The 22,557-nt window shown below is 40.1% G+C and overlaps 1 protein-coding gene across 7 annotated transcripts in view; it reads right to left on the bottom strand.

The window, feature by feature from the left end:
- Positions 1 to 22,557, bottom strand: part of LOC308649646 (uncharacterized protein) — a 294,900-nt gene that overhangs the window by 106,895 nt on the left and 165,448 nt on the right. For 2 of the 7 annotated variants that reach the window (XR_014022142.1, XM_081295375.1), the window contains exon 5: positions 5,170 to 5,850. The exons of the other annotated variants lie outside the window; for them this stretch is intronic. The gene's annotated coding sequence lies outside the window, so the exon portion shown is untranslated. Of the gene's footprint in view, positions 1 to 5,169; positions 5,851 to 22,557 lie in introns of those variants that run through there. 7 annotated transcript variants of the gene reach the window in all.

Here is a 22,557-nt window from a genome sequence, read left to right as displayed (position 1 = left end):
TTGCCTAATATATTCATTATATTTCTCTACATTTCCATTTTAATTATCGTGAAGAAAAGGCAGCAACCCTTTTGCCAAGTGCAGTAATTTATACTTGCTCTAGCAAGATAAGTAATACCACTCTAAATACATCATAAACAAAATATTTATTAGGAAAGCCTCATTAGCATGCATTTCATTCTGATAATAAGGTTTAGGAATTTAAATTAATATCAGTGTTATTCGAGAACATGGCTATTAACATTTAATAATATTTAGCATTTATATAGTCCTTTGTGTTTCCAAAGTACTTTAGTCATTAATTAATTAAACCCCAAATTATCATTGTAAGCAGGTTCGGCTCATGGTTTCTTCAGTTATAAAATCATATTCATTAAATATTTTAACTTTTCCAACCAGGAGTTCTTGCTAACAGTTGTTTTCTTGAAAGTTCTCTTTTTCAGAGGAAGATTTCTTGGGTACCCAGGCATGAATCCCCCTTTCTATCTGTAAAGCCTAAGAATATACTCCTTAGGTGTGAGGGCCAGGGATTGATGACTGGCCGGAGAAAAAGGCTCTTTAAATTGACATAACATGTCTGGATACTTCTCTGTCACTATTGTTCTGGTTGCCCTGCCCCTTGAATCACCCCACAATGACATGACCCAGCCAATAAAAGAGTTTTGAGCCAGAAAACACCAACACTGGGGTGGTAAAAATACCCACTTGAGGCCATGGTGAAATTTAGTCTGACGTCATCAACGTCAGCATGCCTGGGCCCACCTGGACAGGTACTAGCAATGAAAACTCAAGGGGTAGCCTGGCTGCCCTTGGACAGATTGTGGGCCTGGATGATTTCTCAGTGGGTGTTGGTTCTCTGCTAGAAGCAGCATGTCAGGCAGGCCACCCAGTGTTCACACACACACAGACCATCAGGCTACTGTGTCTTCAGCTTTCTGACCTGTCCCAGCCTGCAGGGGCCTTGGCGTACCTCATGGATCCTTGACTGCAACCCTGGGCCATTCAATTTGTACAGGGAGTGCTCAGCTTTGTTAAGGCTGGATTTTTGCCTCATACTCTGGATCAGGCAGAAGCCAGTCCCTAAGGGTCCATCCCTACGGGGCCTGGGCAGGGTGTTCCATTGCCTTCCTCTGAAGGGTAATTTTATCAAGGCTAAACTGAGAAACGCTGGAAACATTCATGCACTGATAGAAGAAAGCCTAAATTTATTATCAGCAGGGAAAAAGAAAATTATCATCATCTATCAGGATGGCAAAGAGGACAGGAAAAGAGTCTTAATGCAGTCACCCTGTGGGTCTGAACCCTGCCTTCTCTTGCTATCTACTTCTTGTTTTTAAAAAGTTGCCTATTTTTGAAATACAACCAGATGCTCTGGAGTAAGCAGGATAACAGTCAACACCATCAGTGGTCCAGAACCTAGCAGGTGGGAGTCATTTTTTAATACAAGATCAAATAAATATTTAACAAAATTATTTTTTAAAGTAAAATGTTCTCAACATTATATAGCCACATAAATCCTAAACATGCTGCGAAATAATTATCCTTGGGGACTGAATTTTCTGGGGTGTAGAGATGGTTCATTTTCCATGTGTGGTCATACCCTGTTAATAATTTGAGACTACCCTTGAAACCTTCAGTAAACATGGGTTTTATTAACAGGGGACAGGAGGAAAAGGGGGGCGAAAGGGAGAGAGACAGAAGCACAAACTTACCTTAACCTTAAAATTCTATGCATAAATGCTGAGTTGATACATTGACAAGCAGATGTCCAAATATTCATTTCCAGTCTGACATGTCACTCTACAATATTTAATGGTTCCCTGATAACCTATATACAATAAAAATCCAGACTTCTCATCTCATATATTCAAACCTTCTGGTGTCAAATTGACTTCCCACCTCTCCCTGGTCCCCAGCTTCAAACGTCCCCTTCCAACACCAGCACATCACTGTTTCAGGCAGGCACAGACCACTTGACGGTTCTATGAATACACTGGCTGATACTCCAATCTCTGGGCTTTTCTTTGAGCTGTTCCCATTACCTAAAATGCTCATATATTTTTCAGTTTCTCCCAGTACATTATGAGACCCTTAAGAAGATGGACTAGGTAGTACTCATTTCTTTATATTCTCCATAGTGAATATAGAGCTTTTTGAACATGGGAGGCAGTCACAAAATGATTTTTGAAAAACAACTGGATTTTCAAAATAAGCCAATTTTTCCCCCATGCTTTCTACTACTAAGAAATGGAATTGAACTACAACACATATAATCTAAGGAAAGACTTGCAGCATGTAGCTTTTTAAAAGATTTTTTTTTTTTTATGTAGAGTCAACAGAAATATATGATGTGGCTTCTGGTCAGGACCAGAATGGAGGTTGTCACCGAGTCACCAAAGTGAAGGAAAATTAGCTAGGAATCTTTTTTCTCTGACAAAAGAACTTGCTTATATTTAGAAAACTTCTGAGCAAGAAGCTCCCAAATAGAAGAGTTTCTATTAAGGTACATACGTGTTCTGCTCTTTTGTGTTCATGGATGAAAGATCCAAGCGTAAATGCATGAATGTTATTAATTTAGCAATGGGTTAATCCACACCATGAGTATATACCTTCCAAAATCTGAGGAATTAGATTGTAAAACCTTCACCTAGAAGTCAGACGAACTCTGCTTCAATGTTGTGAGGTCCCAGGGAACCTCAGTGGTTATCGGGTCTAACTCAGTGAACAGGCGCCCTCAAGGTCCTCTGTGTGCACATGTGTATATTTGAATTGGAGTTGCAGTTAAAATGTTTAGGTTTTCAAAATGGGGGCTATGTTTATGAATTCGTTTCCTCTTGAATGGAATATATAAATTAAAGGCCTCATGTTTTAAAGAATCAATTTAACTTGACATTTTAAAACATGTCTCATAGGCTTTTGCTTTGTATGGGGCACTAGGTCAGATTCTGAGGATCCAAAACAAAACAAAAAAAGTTCTGTCTCAGAGTTGAGGAGTGGTCATCTATCTAGCAGAAGGGATAAGATGTACAACCAACCAACAATGTGACATGTTCTGTAATAATGACAAGAACAGCAGGCAGAGGCAGCCGAGTAAGGAGCAATGTATCCTGCCTAAAGAGATCTTAAAAAAGGAAAGCTTTACTAAGGAATGAACTGTTGAGTTTGCTCAAAGGAGGCTGGCAGAGCCATTTGCAAGAAAAAAGCAAACAAAAGTTTATGGTGTTTGGAGACTGGTAAATGCTCAGGTCAAGATAGAGGGTACATTGATTGGCAGGGATGGTGAATTCAAAGGCCAAGCAAACAGCATCAACAAGTAAAGCAGGCCTGTAGGGGCGAGGCAAACTGGAGATGGGGCCTCAGCACCACATAAAAATAAGTAAGTGAAATAAAGGTATTGTGTCCAACTACAACTAAAAAATAAACATTTTTTTTTAAAAAAGAACTGCTAGAATCATCTGAGATAGGAGAAGAAACACAAATGTACGTAGGAAAAGTACAGAAAGATAGGGTTAAAAAGAAAAAGTATTATCAGATCTGGGTAGTTTCAACATCCTGTGCTTCTCTTCCTGTCTCTATGGATTTGTTTTGTCTCTACATTTTTTTGTGTGAGTGTGCAATCAATTTTTCCACATGCCTCCTGAAATTCTTAGTTTAGATCCATCATAAAAGTATAAGTCATGATGTGAATATATTGCTCTAAAGTTGAACCGATTATTGTTAATCAGCTCACCCTCCAGGCAATTACAAAATCAGCAACAATATGGCCCACTTCAGACAGGAAGAGGGTGCAGGACTGATTCATAGTGGTGAAATTTTCTGATGAGCCTATTTCCCTCTGTTTCATAAGCTAAATTAATTAATTAGTATAGTGTTTTTCACTTGATTATATAGAATACTATATGCTGTCTCTTGGGAAATACTTGCAAACAAAAGAGACAGAAGCTTATAACTGCTCTCTCCTGTGAGAGGTCTCTTCAGGGATTTATATCGTCTCTTCTTTCAAGTGAAGTTAAATTCAGCAAGGGAAAAAATTACATATTATCTTATATACAATGGATTGTTCTCTTCCACTTTTCTTCTTGAGTGAAAAGGCAATGATAGAAAGTAAAAAGTAAGGTTCAGAATTACGGTTAACCCTTGTAATTTGTGAGCTGTTATGTTAGTGATGAAATTGTTCTAGCATAAATTCCCAGCACTGTGAATACAGTTCTGCCTGGTGACTTATATTAACATGAATAAGAGCCGAGCTGTGACATTCCACAAATCACACAAAAAATTATCCACACCTGACGCTAAATCATGGGAGAAGATGGCCAATGGGAGGGGAATGTTTAGGTCAAAGGATGGGTAATAGAACCTACCTGTGCTAAGCTCACATGAAGGTCATGTCAGGTGGGCTGTTGGCCCTGGATCATCTACAACTTCACTTTGTCGTCTTAGAAAAGTCGTTGGTGTCTCAAAGTCACATCTCAGGATGTGAAGTGAGTATCCTGCTTGGAATTTAATAAACACAGGAAAGTTGATTTTATTGCAGATCCACAGGAGAGATCTTGAGGTATCAGGTCATTCTGCCAACTCTTTCTACAAAAGTGTATACTGAGGCCAGAAATAGAATATTTGCCTGAGTTCACACTAGTCGGGAACAGAGCTAGTTGGAATGGAACAAGAAACCATGAACATTTATCTCCCTTTCTATTTTATTTTACAGATATCTGTATTTTATTACAGCTTTATTGAAGTAGAATTGTCATACTATAAACTACAAATATTTAAAGTGTGCAATTCGATGAGCTTTGATATGTGTGTATGCTCATGAAACAACTATTGCATCAAAATAATGAACAGATGCTTCACTCGCAAGCATTTCTTCTCCCTTCAACGTAGCCCATTACTATACTCCTCAACTGCCTTTGACAACCAATCTGCCTTCTGTCATTAAGATTAGTTTGAATTTCCTAGGATTTTACATGAATGAAACCATATAGTACAAATGTATACAGTATGCAATCTTTTTATTTGGCTTCTTTTACTCAGCAAAAAAAAAAAAAATATTTGATATTTATCTGTGTTGTTGCATTTATTTATATTTTATTCCATTTTTCTCTTGAGCAAATTTCATACCACAATTTTTTCATCCATTAGTTTATTGATAGACATTCCAGTTGTTTACCATTTGGGGCTATTGTTAATAAATCTGCTATGTACATTATTATTAACGGTTTTGTGGGATGCACGTTATCACTTTTCTTGGGTAAACATCAAAGAGTAGATTAGCTGTTTTTTATGTTAGGAAGGTGTTTTATTGTGCTGTTATGGGGGGGGGGGTTAGTGTTTGTTTTTTAGATTTTTTTTAAAAAATAAACTGCCAAATCAGTTCCCAATTAGTAGTGCTGTTCTATGTTTCTACCAGCTGTGTTTGAGAGTTCCAGTTGCTCTATATCTCTGCAGACATATGTGATGGTCAGTGTATTAGTCTCTGGCTGCAGTCTGCCAATTACCACAAACTTGGTGGCCTAAAACAACAAACATGTAATAGCTTGTATTCATGTCAGTCAGGAGTCCAGGGCTTGAGTGGCTGAATTCACTTCTCACTAAAAAAATGCTTCCATCCAGCCTTGTTCTCATCAGAGCTCTGGTTCCTCTTCCAAGCTCCCATGATGCAGCAGAATTCAATCCTTTGATGTAGGAGAGGCCAGGGCCCCATTTCCTTGCTGAACATCACCCTGGGCTGATGTGAGCTCCTTCAGACTATTTGCATTTCTCAACATGAGACCCATTCCATCTCCAAAGTTGGCGCTGGTAGATAGAATCCTTCTCATCTGACCTCTATGTTTTCCTCCGTGTTGACCTCTAGGTCCAGATTTAAAAGACACGTGCTTTGGTTAGGCCAATCCACATTTATTCACTATTTTAAGGTTAACAGATTTGAGCTTAATTATGTCCTCAAGAGTCTTTTGCCATAAGAGTAATATTTCTTTATGGTTGCAGCTCCCAGCATACTCACAGGGAAGAGATAGTATCCGAGCATCATTTGATGGGGTCCATTGGAGGTCATCTTGTCATTCTGCTTACCATACACACTATTGTTAATTTTAATGTCCTAATATTTCATGGCAATTTTAATTTGCATTCCCCTGGTGACCAATGAGATTAAGGATCCTTTCATGTGTTCACTTGCAGTCTATACATCTCCTTTGATGAAATGTCAATTTACAGGATTACCAATTTATATTGGGTTGCCTCATTTTCTTTATTTTTAAAAGTTGTTTATACCTTATAGATGAAAATCTTTTGATATATATCTATCAAATCTTTTGAAAAAAATATATATTCTACAAGCATTTTATCCAACTCTTTGGCTTGTTTTCTCATTTTCATCATGGTATCTTTAAAAAACAATTTTTAAAAAAAATTTTGTGATGCCTAATTTATTGGTGCTTTTCTTTATAGTTTGTGTTTTTCTTGTGCATCACATTTGAAGCCTCTTTGTTTAAACCAAAGTCATTGATTTTCTCATATTTTTTCTTATGTAAATGTTCTAGTTTCACTCTCATTGTTACAAACAAGAGCAATTTCCATCTTGATGTGGCTTCTACTTTTCTTCTAATTCTCCTCCCATAGTTCCATGACAGCACGAGCTCAGCACGTCAGAGCTGTAGGTACCACTCCTTGGCAGGACCTCAGGTCTCAGTGTGTCTGACACACTCACCTCACTGGCACTTTGCCCAGCCAATTGTTGCATCTCGTGCTCCTTAGATGCCACCTCTGCCTCCTCACCCCAGGGTACTCCAGGTACAGCTTGGGTAACCCTGAAACTCACCTGAGGGCGTCTGCTGAGAGTCTGTGCAGCTCACAACACAATTTCCCTTCCCTGGAGTATTGCTGACCTGCACTTTCTGCTGCCCAACATCTGAACAGCATTGTCTCACATATTCCATTTAGGTTTTCAGGTGTGTAACATAGAAAAGGAAATCTGACCCCTATTTCTCCTTTGAGACTAGAAGCAAAAGTCTGTGTGCTCATTTTTAATAAAAAAAAATCCATTATACAGAAAAGTAAATTAAACGATAAGGATCCCTGAAATTTTCTAACCTAGAAGTAATCACTTTTAATAATCACCGTGATTTTTACATACATACCCAGGCAGAACACCAGTGATCCCAGCAGCTCTGGAGGCTGAGACAGGAGGATCCCACGTTCAAAGCTAGCCTCAGCAATTTAAATACATACCTGTGCATGGCAAATAACATTCTATAACTTGCCTTTCAAGTCAACAAAATAGATTTGCCTCATTAGTTTTAATGATCATATGGAATCCCACCGAATGGACACAAGACAATCATTTAACTCATCTCCTATTACTGACAGATTTTTCCCAACTTAATGACATTTTTTAAGGTGCTCTGATAAACCCAACAATTCACCTCTATAGTCAATTGCTTTTTGCTTGAACACTGAACTGATTTTAAAACTCTAAAACTTTCTAGTTTATCATGTTTGTTCTGTGGCTTCACCTCATACATATTTTGCTAGAATTCTTAATCAGGAAAAAGGTGAGAAGAAAAACAATTGATTTTGACAGATGATGTTCTGACCCACGATTGATAAAATGTAAAATTTTTGTCTTCAGCTCAGTACGAGCTCTCCTTGGGGAAACTGAGGTTTGTAAAGCCTCATTTGGGTGAAAATATACAGGAGTCTTAGGTTGCCAGTCTATTGACTAAGTAGCTAAAAATTCACAGTCCCTTGGCAAGTTACTTCAAGCTGGTGCTAGAGGCAATCTGAAATGAATACAGAAAATTCCAATCGTGGATTGCAGCTAGAAATGGTGCTGGTGGGAGATTCAGTCTACAATTGAGTGGCAGTTGGTAGAGACTGCTGAAATAACTTGATGATCTAATCCGTGTCCCAACAGATGAATATCCCTGAGTTTGGACCTAATAGTTGTGTTTTACAGAGTCTCAGCAGAGAGCCCTGGATTATAGGATAATGAAAAATGAATAATACAGGTAGAAGTGCTACTGAGGAAGAGTTGAGATATGTTAATAGACAGTGAGGTGAATTTCTAATAGACTCAAGTAACCTACATTAATATATTTCCCATTTGCAAAGCTTAAAAAGACAAATAGCTTAGAATAGCTCTTGCAGAAAAAAAGAAAAAGGAAAGAAAAGTAACCTAATGTTTACACACCAATAAGAAGAATTAATTTTCTATTTGTTCTACTAAAAGGTCACACCTTGATGTCAGGACAGTGTAATATGTGAGCATAAAAGCTTTTTATGTTTGTAAGTGGGACTGAATTACCCAAGTCTAAAGAAAATAAGTTGATATCTGAGGTTTTCCCTTAATTTTTGAATATTTAGTTTTGAAACTTATCAACTAGTTTTCCTCTGGGTGTTTTAATCTTTCATGGTAAATAAGGTGTAAAAGACAAAATCTTCAGGAAAAAATTAATTTAAAATAAAAAAAAGAAAAATTTTTGATGGAGGTATACTACTAGATTAGTACAGCAGCATCAAGTTATTGAGAGATAATTGCATCCAGAAATCTTCTAGAAAAAGGAGAGATTGTGGATGCATGCCTGGAAAAAGAAAATTTGTAACAAATCACCATTTGAAGAAAGCCAGCTGCTTGGGTGGTGAGTCCAGTGGTTAAGATTTGGCTTTAAGATTGTGTGGTCAAGATCTGGCCGAGAAGAAACGAAAAGTACTGAAAATATGATTGGAAACAAGGCCATGTCCCACAGGAGCATATTGTCCTGGGGGACAGTGAAGAGATACAATAGGTAGGAAACATTGGCTGTGGCTCAGTGGTAGAGCACCCACCTCACACGTGTGAGGCACTGGGTTCGATCCTCAGAACCACATAAAAATAAGTAAATAAATAAAGATTTTTTTAAAAAGACTATACAGTTAATAATTACAAATGAGGTAAGGGCTGTCAAAAAAATAGTTGCCATTTTATAATTTGCTATTTTATTGTTTCCATGGACAATCAAGGAAGAAGGCAGGATAATCATTGTTTTTTCGGACCCAAACAGTTCATTTGCTGCCTCCTTCAGGTGGCCTGCAACACTCCTGGGTGAGGCAGAGAGGAAGGGTCTCTTCTCCATGGGCTGAAACTGCAAGGTCACCTTGCACACAGGGCAGCTGACAAATTGTGACACATTTCACACTATCCCTCCAGACCTGGAAAATACATTTCTGGCTGCTGTTTCTTGTTTTGGAAATGCCCCCAATCCTCCCCTGAATGTTTTGCTTTCCTAAATAAATTTCTGTGTCTCTAAAAAAAACGAAAGAAAAGAAAATACATTCCCAAGCATGACCAATCCCAGTTACTCGTTTTGTGGCAAAAGCAGTATGCCTTACTTAACGATTAAGCCTTGGTAATAGAAACTTACATGTAGAGCTAACTGATACCTAAATTATCCATCCTGCACTTTCCATATTGTTGGTTTTAGGCTTTAGTGATGCCATCCAGAAGGCAACCCAAGATTTCCTCTGCATTCCCAGCCACACTGTAAGCTTCTATGTTTCTATATAATTCTAAAACTTTGATCATCTCAGTGGTTGCTACACTTTTAATAGTCTAAATATTTTAACCCATTGATTCCCAAGCTTTCCATTCTGCAAATATTTCAACAAAATTGATATAGGTGCATTAAAATAGGTTGGAAATCACCATCTAGAGGTCTTTTGTAGATATTTCATATATGTGAAATACATATATTCAAACATTTGATGATCATTTATCTATTACTTTTATCAAAAGAACAGAACCCTAAAAGCATACTATTTATTTCAAAAGTTACTGAAAGTCATCTATTTGTTGCTTGATTTAGGTTCTGAAAGGTGTTCCACATCTGGGTGGTGGGACTTACTGGGTTAAACAGGGTAGAAAGGAGCAGTTTAGGAGAGATGTTTTCTTTTAAAATCGAGGTAAAGAGGGAGAGAGGATGGGATTGTGACCTGGCTTCTTGTAAACATCAGAACTCATGGTGCCCTCCTTCATTATCAACCCTGCAACATGGTAGGAGCCTTCAAATAGCCCGGTAGAACCCGGCTTCTGCAAAAGCCCCGAAGAAGGAAAGAAAGTCAATCACATTTGAAACCAAGTCTGAAAAAAAGAAAATGAGTGGGATCACTTGACTCGAGGAAGACCAGAAGGTTCACGTGATGGAGCAGAGGGTGGAAAGGGGGTATAAATGTACCAGGCTGGCACCTGGGGAGAACCCACGTGGCTCAGTGAGGCAGAGGCCCGGGTGTCACCATAAGGGGTCACCTCCGCTGTCCTGTATTTTCAGCCTCTGGCTTTTAAAAAGAATGCACTTGTCAGCTATAGTGGTTTTCTATGTGCTTATTTCATCATTTATTGAAAGAGACATGTTAAAAATCTCCCATGATGATTGGAAATCTGCCTCTTTCCCCTTTTGTCCATTATTTTTTGCTTTATATATTTTGTGCCTTTGCTGTGTGTGTGTGTGTGTGTGTGTGTGTGTGTATTCAATGTGCACACAATCTGAATTTAGGATTATTACATCTTCTTGGTGATTAAATCTTTTACTATTCTTACATACCTCCTTTTATGTCGACTAGCAATCTTTTCCTTAACGTCTGTCTACCTATTGTCTCTAAATCAGCTCTATTGTGGCCAGTGTTTTCATGGAGCATCTTCTATTTTTTTTTACCTTCAATGTTTATGTATCTTAACATATTGGTTACATATTTTGAAATAGCAGGTACTTGGGTTTTTAAAATTTTAGTTTGTTCATTTTTGTATTGAAACAGGTATATTTTATGTTCTTACTGATTTTGTATTAAAATGTATCATCTCATTTTTTGTTTTATATTTGTATTATCGTTGTAAATTATTTTTCTTTCGTGCCTGCTTTTGGATTATTGTTTATTATTATGTTCAGAATTTTTGGTAGTGTCTTAAACACTAAAAAACTGTAAAACCCCCACAGTCATCCTGGGTTTCGAACTCCTGAGGACCTCTGATGCTATTCCCACCTGAAACTAGGTGTGGAGGGGTTTCTGCCAAGATTGCACTCCAACTTTATCGCCTCTTAGAGCACAAAGATCCTATCAAAATAATCCCAGAATTCTGGGTTCTGTGTAGAAATACTCACTATCACTTATTGTGACAACCTGCCAGCCCATGGGCCTTTGACTGGCCACTGGCACAATGGCAAAGGTACGCCAGCTTTGGCCAACTTGACCTTGGCACCGGCTATAAGTGAGCCAAAGTAGGCAGTGAAGAGCCAGCAACCCGGAGGCACAGAAGAGTTTGCCCATAGAAGAAGGTGGTGCTGTTGAGGGGGAAGAAATGGGTGTCATCGTTATGTTATTTCGCATACCTGTAATGTCATTTACTAGTTGGATGATCTTGATAAAGCCTTTATACCTGTCTAAACCTTTTTTTAAAAAATTATATTATGAGAATAATCATTTGTGCCCTAAATAAGTGGCTGTAGCTATTATTTTACACTAAACATTTTCCCTGCCTCCAACCCACCTCCCTGTTTATCTCATCTTTGTGTGGGTGTGTGTTTACCAAAACACTTAGTGCTCTGTGTTTCCCCATGATTATCCCAAAGTGAAGACCTTAAGGAAAGCTAAGCATTAAGGGCATCCCTTTAAAAAAAATGAATAAATGAGAACATTTTTTTCTGGACACTAAAGAATTGACAATACATTAAGAGAGGTAATTTTAAAATTATGAAACAAGTTATTAAAGCAAAGAAGAAAATCTTCAATAAAATAAATCTGATAGATATTATAAATGAGGCTATGATAGAAATATTGATTATTGTAGCCACTTTTATCTTATTGAAAATTCACCTTATAAAAATCACCTAAACATGCTTTCAAAGAAAAATAATGGGTACCCAAGTAATAATAAGAGGAAAGTTAATTTTAAGATGAATGTAAATGTTTTACAACATCCCAATCTATTTTATGGTTCCCACATTTCATTTTAATAGAAAGAATTTTTAAAGAAAAAATAATCTTATAGTCAGTACTAGCCAGACACCTTTACGATGTTATCAATCTTTGTATTTAAGTGCAGAGTTCAACAGATAAACTTAGTACTTTTTGGTCTATGTTATACATTCCTTTGAAAATATGTTCCTGGAAGTCACTGCTCTCCCTTTGAGCTGTTCTTTGAAATCTGTGATGTGCACATGCTCTCAATATATAATGCTGAGGGGTAGTGGTGGCAAGTAATTGTTCCATGTACCATGTACATTTGCTCTAAATAGTATTTCAGTATTGATAGACACTCCCAGCTATCTGCATGGTAGGCTATGCCAAGTGGAAATAGAGGAAACAGAGCCTAATGACTTAACTATTACTCTCCACCGAAAAGCATTACAATATTTGGTTTAGCAGAAAATATACTTAATTCAAGGCACTCATCTCCCCTGTGGATGAGACACCTCTGTTCCACCAACTGATCTTCCTTATGAACTGACAGTTCACCCCTGATCACATTTACTCACTAAACACATTCATGACTGCCCCTCAGATCCCCAGTCCTCACTGGCAACTTCTCTCTCTGAGGAAAGCTTTATTGCTTTCTGGATTACGCCAGATACATTATCACTGAATATTTCAAAACCTCTTTCCAAGTTAATACCAACTCTCTTCTCTCATCATGTGTATCCCAAATGCTTTCCCTTTAGTTAGGCAAAGTACTGCCCATTATTTCTCTCTTTATCCATACACAAAAAGTAAATTCTCCTAGATCCAATCCAACATCGGGCAGTTCTCCCTCTGACATAGTAAAACATTATCCCCAGATCAAGTAGATTCATTGGTTCTCCACCTTTCTCAAAACTATGATTAAAGAGTTACCCTTAGTAACCTAGCATGCTTTGAAATATTAAAACCTGTTGTACTTTCTCTGATAATAAGTAATTTTAGATGAACTCAGAATCTCGATTGCTTCTGTAGTCAAGTGTTATAAATAAAAGTCTGATTCATGATCCAACATTATGCAGAAATAAAAGGTATTCAATTTGGTAATGTGCATCTAATCCAAATTGATTGTGTTCAGCCCTAGCATTCCAACCACTAAATTATCATTTATGTTGGCCTGTTAATAAACATTACAGATTCTGTCACTGTGCTTTTAATCCTTTTGAGATTACTGTGTCAACCTCATGCACCTTCAAATGATAACACTGAGTAAATAATAATATTGCTTCTTAATGCCGATATAGCCTCTCTGCTTTTACTCTTCTAAGGAAGCCCTGTCATTTTGTCACATCAGGTGACAAGGTGTGAGGCAGCAAGTAATGTAGCCAAATATTCGAGGCTCTGCAATTTCTATGAATACGTTGCAGGCCATCCAAAGCAAATGTGGAGGAAGACACAGCATAAAATAAAATAAAAGTCTGCCAACGTAGCATTACTATCCACAGTGAACCACTCCATCAAATCACAGAAACCCCAAGAAAATTGCTTTAGTAACAAAATATTTTGGTTGATCTAAGCCAATTACCATAGAATGGCTGCACAAAAATATCATCATCCAGTAGAAGTGAGCACACAGCTAACTGCTCCCCACACAAAGGTAAAAGTCTACAATGATCACGGTCATGTTTGTACCAGCGATAGGCTACTAATTGGTCACAAATGTGCCGCATCTGTGTGTCTGGACTGGTGACCAGTGTGAATACGCACTAAATAAAAAACCCATCTCCTGCCTGAATCATGCTCAAAGTCCAGGGGAAGAAAGAACATAGTAAACAAAACAGAGAAACTCAGCAGTGAATAAACACTGAGTTGTGTGTTGCTATGTTGTGTGATGCTATGAAACATCACACAACATGGAGTAAAATGGGGGGGGGGTGTTGCCGCTCAAAGGTGGTTCATAAAACTGAATCTGACTTTCCATAAAGGCTAAATTCAGAGACATAGGCAGGAGGTGTTTGGCACTGTCCCCCACGGTGACTAACTCTTCTCTCAAAGAAAGATTACTGCTCTCAGAAATCAAGAATATGGGTCTCTAAGGAAAGCAAAAGAAGTGGACTAAATAGAATGTTTTATGAAACTTGAATCAGAACAATAAGATCAATAAGGTCTGAAAGATGCAAACATATGAATAAAATAATAGAATGAAAGATGAATCTCCATGAAAAAGAAGGGAGAGGAACTCAGAAAAATAAAAACCTGCATAAGGAAGGCCCTCCCTGTTCAGTAACAAATCCCTCCTCCCCTTGAACAGATTTCCTACTCAAAACAGGAGGAAGAAAGAGTAAGTGTCTTGTGCATTCATGTGTCACATGAAAAATGGAGAAAGCGCTGTCTTTGCTTTTCACAAAACAGGCAGGAGGTGAAGCCTCCTGATGACCAGGGAACGGGAGGACTGCTGGAAGGCCCCTTCTGTCCCTTCTCAGGGCATGTCGATCGTCACTGGCCTGGTGGCAGGTGATCAGATAATTTATCATCCAAGCCAAAACACTCTGGAGAGTCAAAGGAGGTGCTTGATAATTATGCAGCATAAACTCAGCTGCCCCCAGCAAACAAGCACGAGGTCACCCGTCCTTTGCTCATCGCCACCCACCTGAGTCCCCCGGGAGGACTCCTGCTGCAGGAAGCCAAACCCGCTTCAGAGCTGAGCAGGCAAAGCGTGGATTCTGAGCATCTCGGCAACCTCTAGTTGTAGTTCCCACAAACTGTGGTTACAGAGATCCGGTCAGGAATGTGAAAGTCGGAAATGAGGGAGAATGTGTGAGTATTAGAGTAGTGATTTCACATTGAGAGCAGGGATCCAAATCTGGCCTAAAGCCCAAGAAGCACGAACATCAAGAACAGAGCTCCAGCTGCAGTACCCTCTGTGGCATGATACACACACACACACACACACACACACACATACATGTACATACACGTATGTATATGTAATTTTTTTCATTCCATCAGGAGTGCACCATATATATCCATAGATAGATACACACACACACACACACACACCTACCACACATATGTGTATGTGTGTGTGTGAAAGCCCCAACCCAGGTTTATACACTGGGCATGATGGGGCAAGGTACATGATCCTGAACACCAACTTAGTCTGAAAGGACAGGCAAGCTGCTCTGGGGATCAGAGGTCTAGGACTGGACAGAGAGGACATGGACTCTGGGACGGGTGGTGGGGGAGATGCATGGTAGTAGCTAACATTGTTAACACAGGAATCTGACATCTGACAAATTGTTTTCTTAAAATAATGCTTACAACAGTGATTACACTTAGAGTGACTTGACGAGCTTTGTTAAAAAAAAAAAAGAGGGGGGACAATGAATGGTCCCACCAAAGCCACTTCAAATCAGAAACTCAGTGTGAAATCTGCACTGATGTTGGAAGTACCTCACGTGCTCCAATATGGAAGCCGGAGGAGGAAGATAGCAAAGTTAATAACAGAAGCTACTTCTCTTAACTGAGTTGCTTCTGTGGAGGGAAGAAAAGGCATGGTGATGGGCCACTGGTCACTGTGTAGGTCACGAGTCAATTGAAAGGGGAGGGAGTCTGGTCAGACACCTACTCCAGCATTCAGAGCATGAGATTCCAAAAAAACGAAGCTGTGATCTTGTACTCCAAGACAGAAAATGGAAGACAATGAAAGTGAGCTGGAAACTTCCATCAATCTCAACAACCAGAGACCACCAGGAGTACACATGGGTCAGAAAGCTGGGTTTATATACCAATGCATGGGAACCAGAAGGGGGGCAGGCAGAGATGTGGGCTTGTGATAGGACTTTTTATAAGAAAGCAGTAGTTTGCTCCAGATTGGTTACTGTCAGGATGGGGTGGGGGCAATTCCATAATTGTGTAAGTAAATAATTTCTATCTATGAGGAAGCCTCCCATTCATAAAGGAACAGCAGACACCCACGTTAGCTGGGAGAGGTAAAGCTTGGGCACTTTTGTGATTTGTTCAAAGTTCTTCTGACCTGCGTGCTCATACAGGACGGCAGAGGGTCTAGTTTTGGCCCTCATCTATCGTGGTCAACAAGCATGCTCATCTGGTTGTGATGTCTGAGAAGCTATTTAAGCAGGGCACATGAGGCTTAGTACTCCCAGGCCAGCCACCAGCTCACATCTGGCCGGGCTGCCCTTTTCTTTATCGCCCAAATGAGATCACCACATTTGATCCCCTGAGAATGACGACAGGCATTTAAGACATCATGACATATTCACAGGGATTTCTCTGAAAAGTTCAAATACTGAATACCACAGTCTCAGAAAGGGAAAATTTTAGGGTTGAGGGGATGTCACCATCTTTCAGTGCAATTCACTTATTTTTTAAACCAAGACACTGAATCTTACAGGGATGTGGTGACAGGGTAGGCAGCACATCTCCTACTTGGGCCATTCCCAGTGTAAATGACCCCCTTCCTACAATCCTCCTGTACCACAGAGGGTGCCAGAAGCCTTAGTCCAAATTGAGCTGAGCCATTTATAGGGAAAGAATCATTTTACAAAAATGTCTTTTAGAGCCGTTTTTAGCAGCAGGTCAATGAGCCTCCACTGCCGAGGCAGAGATTATAATGTTAATAAAAAGAAGGCAACAGCTAATTTACTCTTCTTTTTCCATTATTTCTTTATTCACCCAACACTGGTGAGCTTTCCATTTCATCAAGGATGGCCGTCATCAAGGAAAAGGCAAAATAAATATATGTGCCAGGGAGTTGAGCTCTTGATGAGAAAAGCAGCCAGAAAACATCAGGTGAGGAGGACCCAACAGGGACATCTGCTTCCTGCTGGGAACCCAGGGCTAATTCTGCTGACTGGGTGGTAAGGGAGCGCTCTTGGTCCTCAGCACTGTATTTACCATCCCCACAGTGGACAGTTCAGTCGGAGAGGACATCTTTTACAGAGGGGAAGACCACTCTTCAATCAAGACATGAGAAACTCAAGGCTCAGGCCTCACGAGCCTCCTGCATGCTGCTACTGAAACAATTAGCAGCTCCAATCAGGAAACCTCTCTGGAGAAACTTCCTCAGGAAGAAGTCTAAGGGAGGCTACTCAGGGGGACCTTCCATGAGGAACCTTCTGAGGGGGACTTTCCAAGAAGAGCCTCCTGAGAGGGACTTTTCATGAAGAGCCTTCTGAGGGGTCCTTCCGTGAGGAAACTTCTGAGGAGAATTATCTGGGGCGAGTCTTCTATGGGGAACCTTTTGTGGGAGGCCTTCCTGGGGAACCTTGTGGGGAGCCATTCTGACACGTGATTGGGTGACTCCCGTTAAGGGCCTGAGGCACTCTGGCTGTGTCGGAGTTATCCTGACCCTTTCCTGATGAGAGAGCCCATCCGTGTGGGGGTGTGCGTAACCACTGACCCTGGAGACCCAATCACTGACCCTGACCTTGGAGTGCAGCCCCCCCTCAACCTTCATTGGATGGAATTCTCCCCTGAATCTCTTGTCCCCCCAAATAAAAGGCTACTCCCTGGCGTGTTCGCTCTCTCTCTCTCCTGCTAGCCCAGAGTAATCCTCGCTGCCCTGCTGGGCGGCTGGAGGCAGGGAAACAGGGAGGCGAGCCGTCTCGGACCTAGCAATGTAAAATAAGGTACTGTCTGTGTGTTTTATTTTGATCTCTTCTAACTAACTTAATGCCAGAACCTCATTAATGAAACCACTGCGCAGGCCGCGTGGTAGAGAACCTTTTGTGGGAGGCCTTCCTGGGGAACCTTTTGTGGGAGGCCTTCCTGGGGAACCTTTGTGAATGACAGACAGAGTGAGCTATGGACAGAAGACGAGTGGTGAAAGCACATGTGGACATTTGCAGGCCTTCTCTGTTTAGAACAGCTCTGGCAAGAGCACGCTGGTTCCTTTTGGAAATCCTCCCCTTCCACCTTTAATCCAAGTGGTTCCAATGCAGCTGCCTTGACTCCTTCACTATCCAGGTGGGCAACTGACTCAGCCCTGGCCATTCAGAACATTTTGTCCCAAGGCTTAAGCAATCATCTCAGGAATAGGCAACAAACTTAATTCCAGAATTTTGTTTTGAGGACGGGTTGGTTGTTGGCACAATAATATCCTTTTGTGCACTGGTCATGACCCTGATAAAACTGATCTGGAACCACTAAGCGTCACTGTGTTCAGGCAGCCATTCTGGGCTTGAGGCCCCTGTGAATGAAGTAAAGCTGAAAGACGGGACAAATAAATTCCAAATACTCATGCACCATAAGACTAGAGCCAACTGTACCTGGAATACATCCTAGAATGATTCACAAGCAAACAAAAAAAATCACATTTTTGTTTCTGTTTGTTTAAGCCAGTTTGAGTTGTGTTTCTAGATTGAGTAAAGCAGCAAAAGAGAAATAAATTTTAAATAAAAGGTTAGAGTAAAAATTTACAAGAATGAATTTATCATCTATCCTCAATATAAATGAAGCATCTGTATTTAGAACAGGGACATTAAACAACTTTTTAAAATTTACTGATGGAGAAAGCATGATGGGAAATTAACATTTTATTAAATGTCTAATGAAGAAGTGTTTTAAATATATATCATACAATAAATTGATTCTACAAAGATAAAAAGTTTATCTTCTGTGCAGCTGACTTCTTTATGAGCCTCTGTCTACTGGTAAATGGGAAAAATTTAACTATGGGTGCAATTTCGTTTAACATCACATTAACACAAGCAGTCCCTACTAAAGGAAGCACTCTTCCATTTCGAAACCTAAGTTAGGTCTGAGTACAGATGGAATGGCTTCCACAGTCTGTGGCAGTTGGACAAGGTGTCCCTTCCTCTGGTGAGGTGATTTCTGTGTTCTCTGAACCAACACTGGGAGCTGAAACAGGAAACTGATGTGACTCTCTTGGACAGATCAGTACTCAGTGGTGCCCCCTGCTGGCCCAAGACTACCTAAGCACCCTCCCTCTTCTGTTGCATGGAAACATCCCACCCACTCTGCCTGTGCCATCCACTCACTCCCTGCTTTGACAGCATTTCTGGGACCCTGTATGACAGCCGTGATGTCTCTGCTATGGCAAGCTCCCCACTGAGACATTCGTGATATGTGGGTCATGCCTATGTCCATTCAGCACAGGGACAAGCCTGGGGACACTAAATACAAAGACCTCTATCTGCCTGACCACTAAACTACGTTGCTGTAAATGTGTTCTGCACTGGTGTAGGCCAGTCTGCAAGTTAGCCTCCTCTCAGCATTTGGAGTGAGCAGAAGGGACAGATTTCCTGCCTTCTGGGCTTCCCTCATTTGACTTAAACTATCACCTCCTTTCTGGGCCAAAGCACAAGGAAGAAGTCAGGAAGAAGTATCTGATTATCTGACAGTTCCATGTTTTTACTTCTTCCCATAAAATTTTCTTTTTAATTAGATAAAGCCTAATGGTGGACAAGATCTCTCTCCTAGACCACACAGAATGCTGTGTATTGGGTCTTCCCATTGAACCAAGTAGGAGTCAAAGAAATATGGGAGGACAAATCACTTTCTCAAGGCCAAGTTCATCAGGGAAAAATGACTGTCTTGCTGGATAATCTTATTTTGATGGGCTTTTCTCTCTGCCTTGCAGCTGAGACAAATCTCAGTATCACTTTAGGCAGATGGATGCTGAGGCGAGCCAGAGCAGAGGTCTTACCCTACGTAAAGCGCAAAAGGAAAGCACGTCCAACGTCAAAAACTCGGCTCCTGTTAAGCCCCAGAGCTGCTATTCTGAAGGCTTTTTCACCTGTGTTATCTTACTCATTCTGTCTATGCTCCAACGTTTTTTGAAAATAATGAACAATAGGCCCCACAAAGATAGATATTATTGCTTTTCTATTAATAAGGAGATGGATCATGGAAAAGATGAGAAATTTGAACAAAGTAGCACTGTCAGCAGTGGAGCCAAATTTAAATTTAAGTTTATTTAAATCAAAGTCCACATTAATAATGATTGTAGATGACTCAAGACTGGAAAAAGGACTGATATATTTTATGAATCAAATTTACACAGTTTCCAACAGGAATATCCAAGACTAGACTCAAATAAGATAAAATATAGCAGGCAGATAAGAACAGTGAGAATTTAGGCTTAAAAGTCATTTGTGCATGAGTCAGATGGAGAAGACCAGGCCTGAGAGTATGAGGGTGGGCAATGTGGTCAGTGACCTGCAAATTCTGTGTAAACCGTCGACCTGTTATGGAGCCAATACATAGATAATTGAAAGGCTGGAGGGGAGGTCTTGAAGAAATAAGGAGGGCATGCAAGCGTCTAGGATTTTGTAGGTCTGTCATTTAAGGGGGATTAGAACATGATCCAGAACCAGATGTTTCAAGATGACAAATTTTGACTCAACATAAATAAAACCTTTGTACTAAATATGAAATAGGTGCTTGGGAAAGCAGTCCCATAAAAAAATAGACCAGGCAGGTATCTATTTTCACCGAGAAAACTCAATGAATCTGGTAGAAAAACGGCACTTGATAGGGCACCTTTTCTACTTTGCCTCTTCAGATCCCTTCTTCTTTCTCTCTCCTTCACTCTCAGGGCCCGTAGAGACCAGGCAACAGGCTTCTTGGTGCCTTCTGTCTCTCTGGACTCACACAAAGGCTGCACTGGCAGGCTGCGAGCTAAGTGGGAGGTTTGTCCCCAACTCACCCGTCTCCCAGCCTCTTCCTCTCTGGGGGCTGGCTGCAGCATCCTCTCCACATCTCACAACTGTCTCTGGTCCCCTCCCATGAACAGAATTGGGGTCCAGCTGTTGTCGGCCCCCCCTCACAGGTCAGGCCTATGAGCGTCACAGGTATCTGCACTGCCACCTGCCCTGGGGCTCGGCCCACAGCTTCGCAAGTCATCCTCTGATTCACATCTCCAGTTACTCACCTCAGGTGTGCTGCTTGTGTCCTCTGACCCAGTGCACAACTTACAGGGGCCCCTCACATTAGAGGAAATACAAATGACCTGTTAACTATCTAGGAAAAGATGCGCAACAGCACCATGAATCACAGAAATGCCAGCAAGAACCTAATGGATGCAATTTCAAACTCACCAGGTTGGCAATCATTAAACACTTGCTAGTAACAAGTTTTGGCAAAAATAAAGAATAGCGGATGGCTGGGGATGGAGCTCAGCAGTGGAACACTGGTCTAGCATGTGTGAGAGCCCTGGGCTCACTCCCTAGCACTACAAAAAATAAAAAATAAAATTAAAAAAATATATTTTTTTCTATATATGGAAAGAGGGAAGAGGGAAGTATATATACACACATACTAGCATTCCCACTAAAATATATATAATCTAGGTAATATATTTTATGTAATAAATATTATTGAGAACACTCACAATCTAGTGGTGGGAGTGCATTTGATGCAACCACTTTAGAGAATAATTTGACCTTTCTCAGGAAAGTTGAAAATGTGCATCACTTAGGATTCAGCTGTTGTACTTGTAGTAATAGAAAATCATGTATATTTTAGCAATGTTTATAATAGAAAAATTTAGAAATAAATAATCCAAATGTCCATGCACAGAAGAATGGCTTGTATATCATGGTCTTCTGTAACATGAAGTGCTATCTAGCAGTGAAAAATAAGCAAATAAACGCTACAGATATCCATATAGTGGAAGTGCAAAACATGATATTGAGCATGAAAAGCAATTTGCACAACGTTTTCAAGATGACTTTTACAAATGTCAAAGGTATGCAAAACAAATGGGACTTTATTTAAAAGGATACACACACCTGTGTAAATGAATAAAAGCAAGCAAGGGAATAAAAGGCATAAATTTCAAGATATGCCTTACTTCCAATGCCTGGGGGATCATGGAGCTGCTAGAACTGAATGAGGATTAGTGACATTCCTATTAAGCTGGGAGGTATTTAAATTATTGTTTTACTTTCAATACTTTACCTATATTAAATATTATTTTGTATCTATTCAAATTTTAATAAAAATATTAAAGAGGAAGTAAAAAAGCTCCATCATAAAAAAATTACACAAGATAATTATTACTGAATTATAAGGAAACTACCCACGGTAGTAGTTTTATACTGCTTCATACATAACAGGCTACCAGATACTTAGTGGCTTAAAACAACACACGGTGGTTATCACACATTTTCTTTTCTTTTTTAAAAAATATTTATTTTCAGTTTTTTAGGTGGACACAATATCTTTATTTTATTTTTACGTGGTGCTGAGAATCGAACCCAGTGCCTCATGCATGCTAGGCAAGCTACCACTTGAGCCACACCCCTAGCCCAAGTTATCGCACCTTTTCTATAGAGACTGAAGTCTGGGTGCAGAGAGTCTCTGCACCCAGACTTCTGCCCCATAGAAAATGTTAACCACAGAGAGAACTTCCTTGACCACTCCATTCTTACTGGCTACACCTGATATTATCCTTGACTGCTTACTTTTGTCATTGTACCCATTGCCATCTGCATTATTCATGTCTTTTTAATTATCTGGGTCTCCACCACCCAGAGACCAGAGCTCCATGAGGACAGGGCTATGGCGGGTCTGCTCCCCGTGGACTCCCAGCCTCCCTTTTCACTGGGGTGGGGCCATGTGAATAGTTCTGGCCAGTGGGCTGTG

The sequence above is a fragment of the Spermophilus citellus genome, assembly GCF_964194105.1.
Source record: "Spermophilus citellus genome assembly, chromosome: 5".
NCBI lineage: Eukaryota > Metazoa > Chordata > Mammalia > Rodentia > Sciuridae > Spermophilus > Spermophilus citellus.
This window is presented reverse-complemented; position numbering and strand designations above follow the sequence as displayed.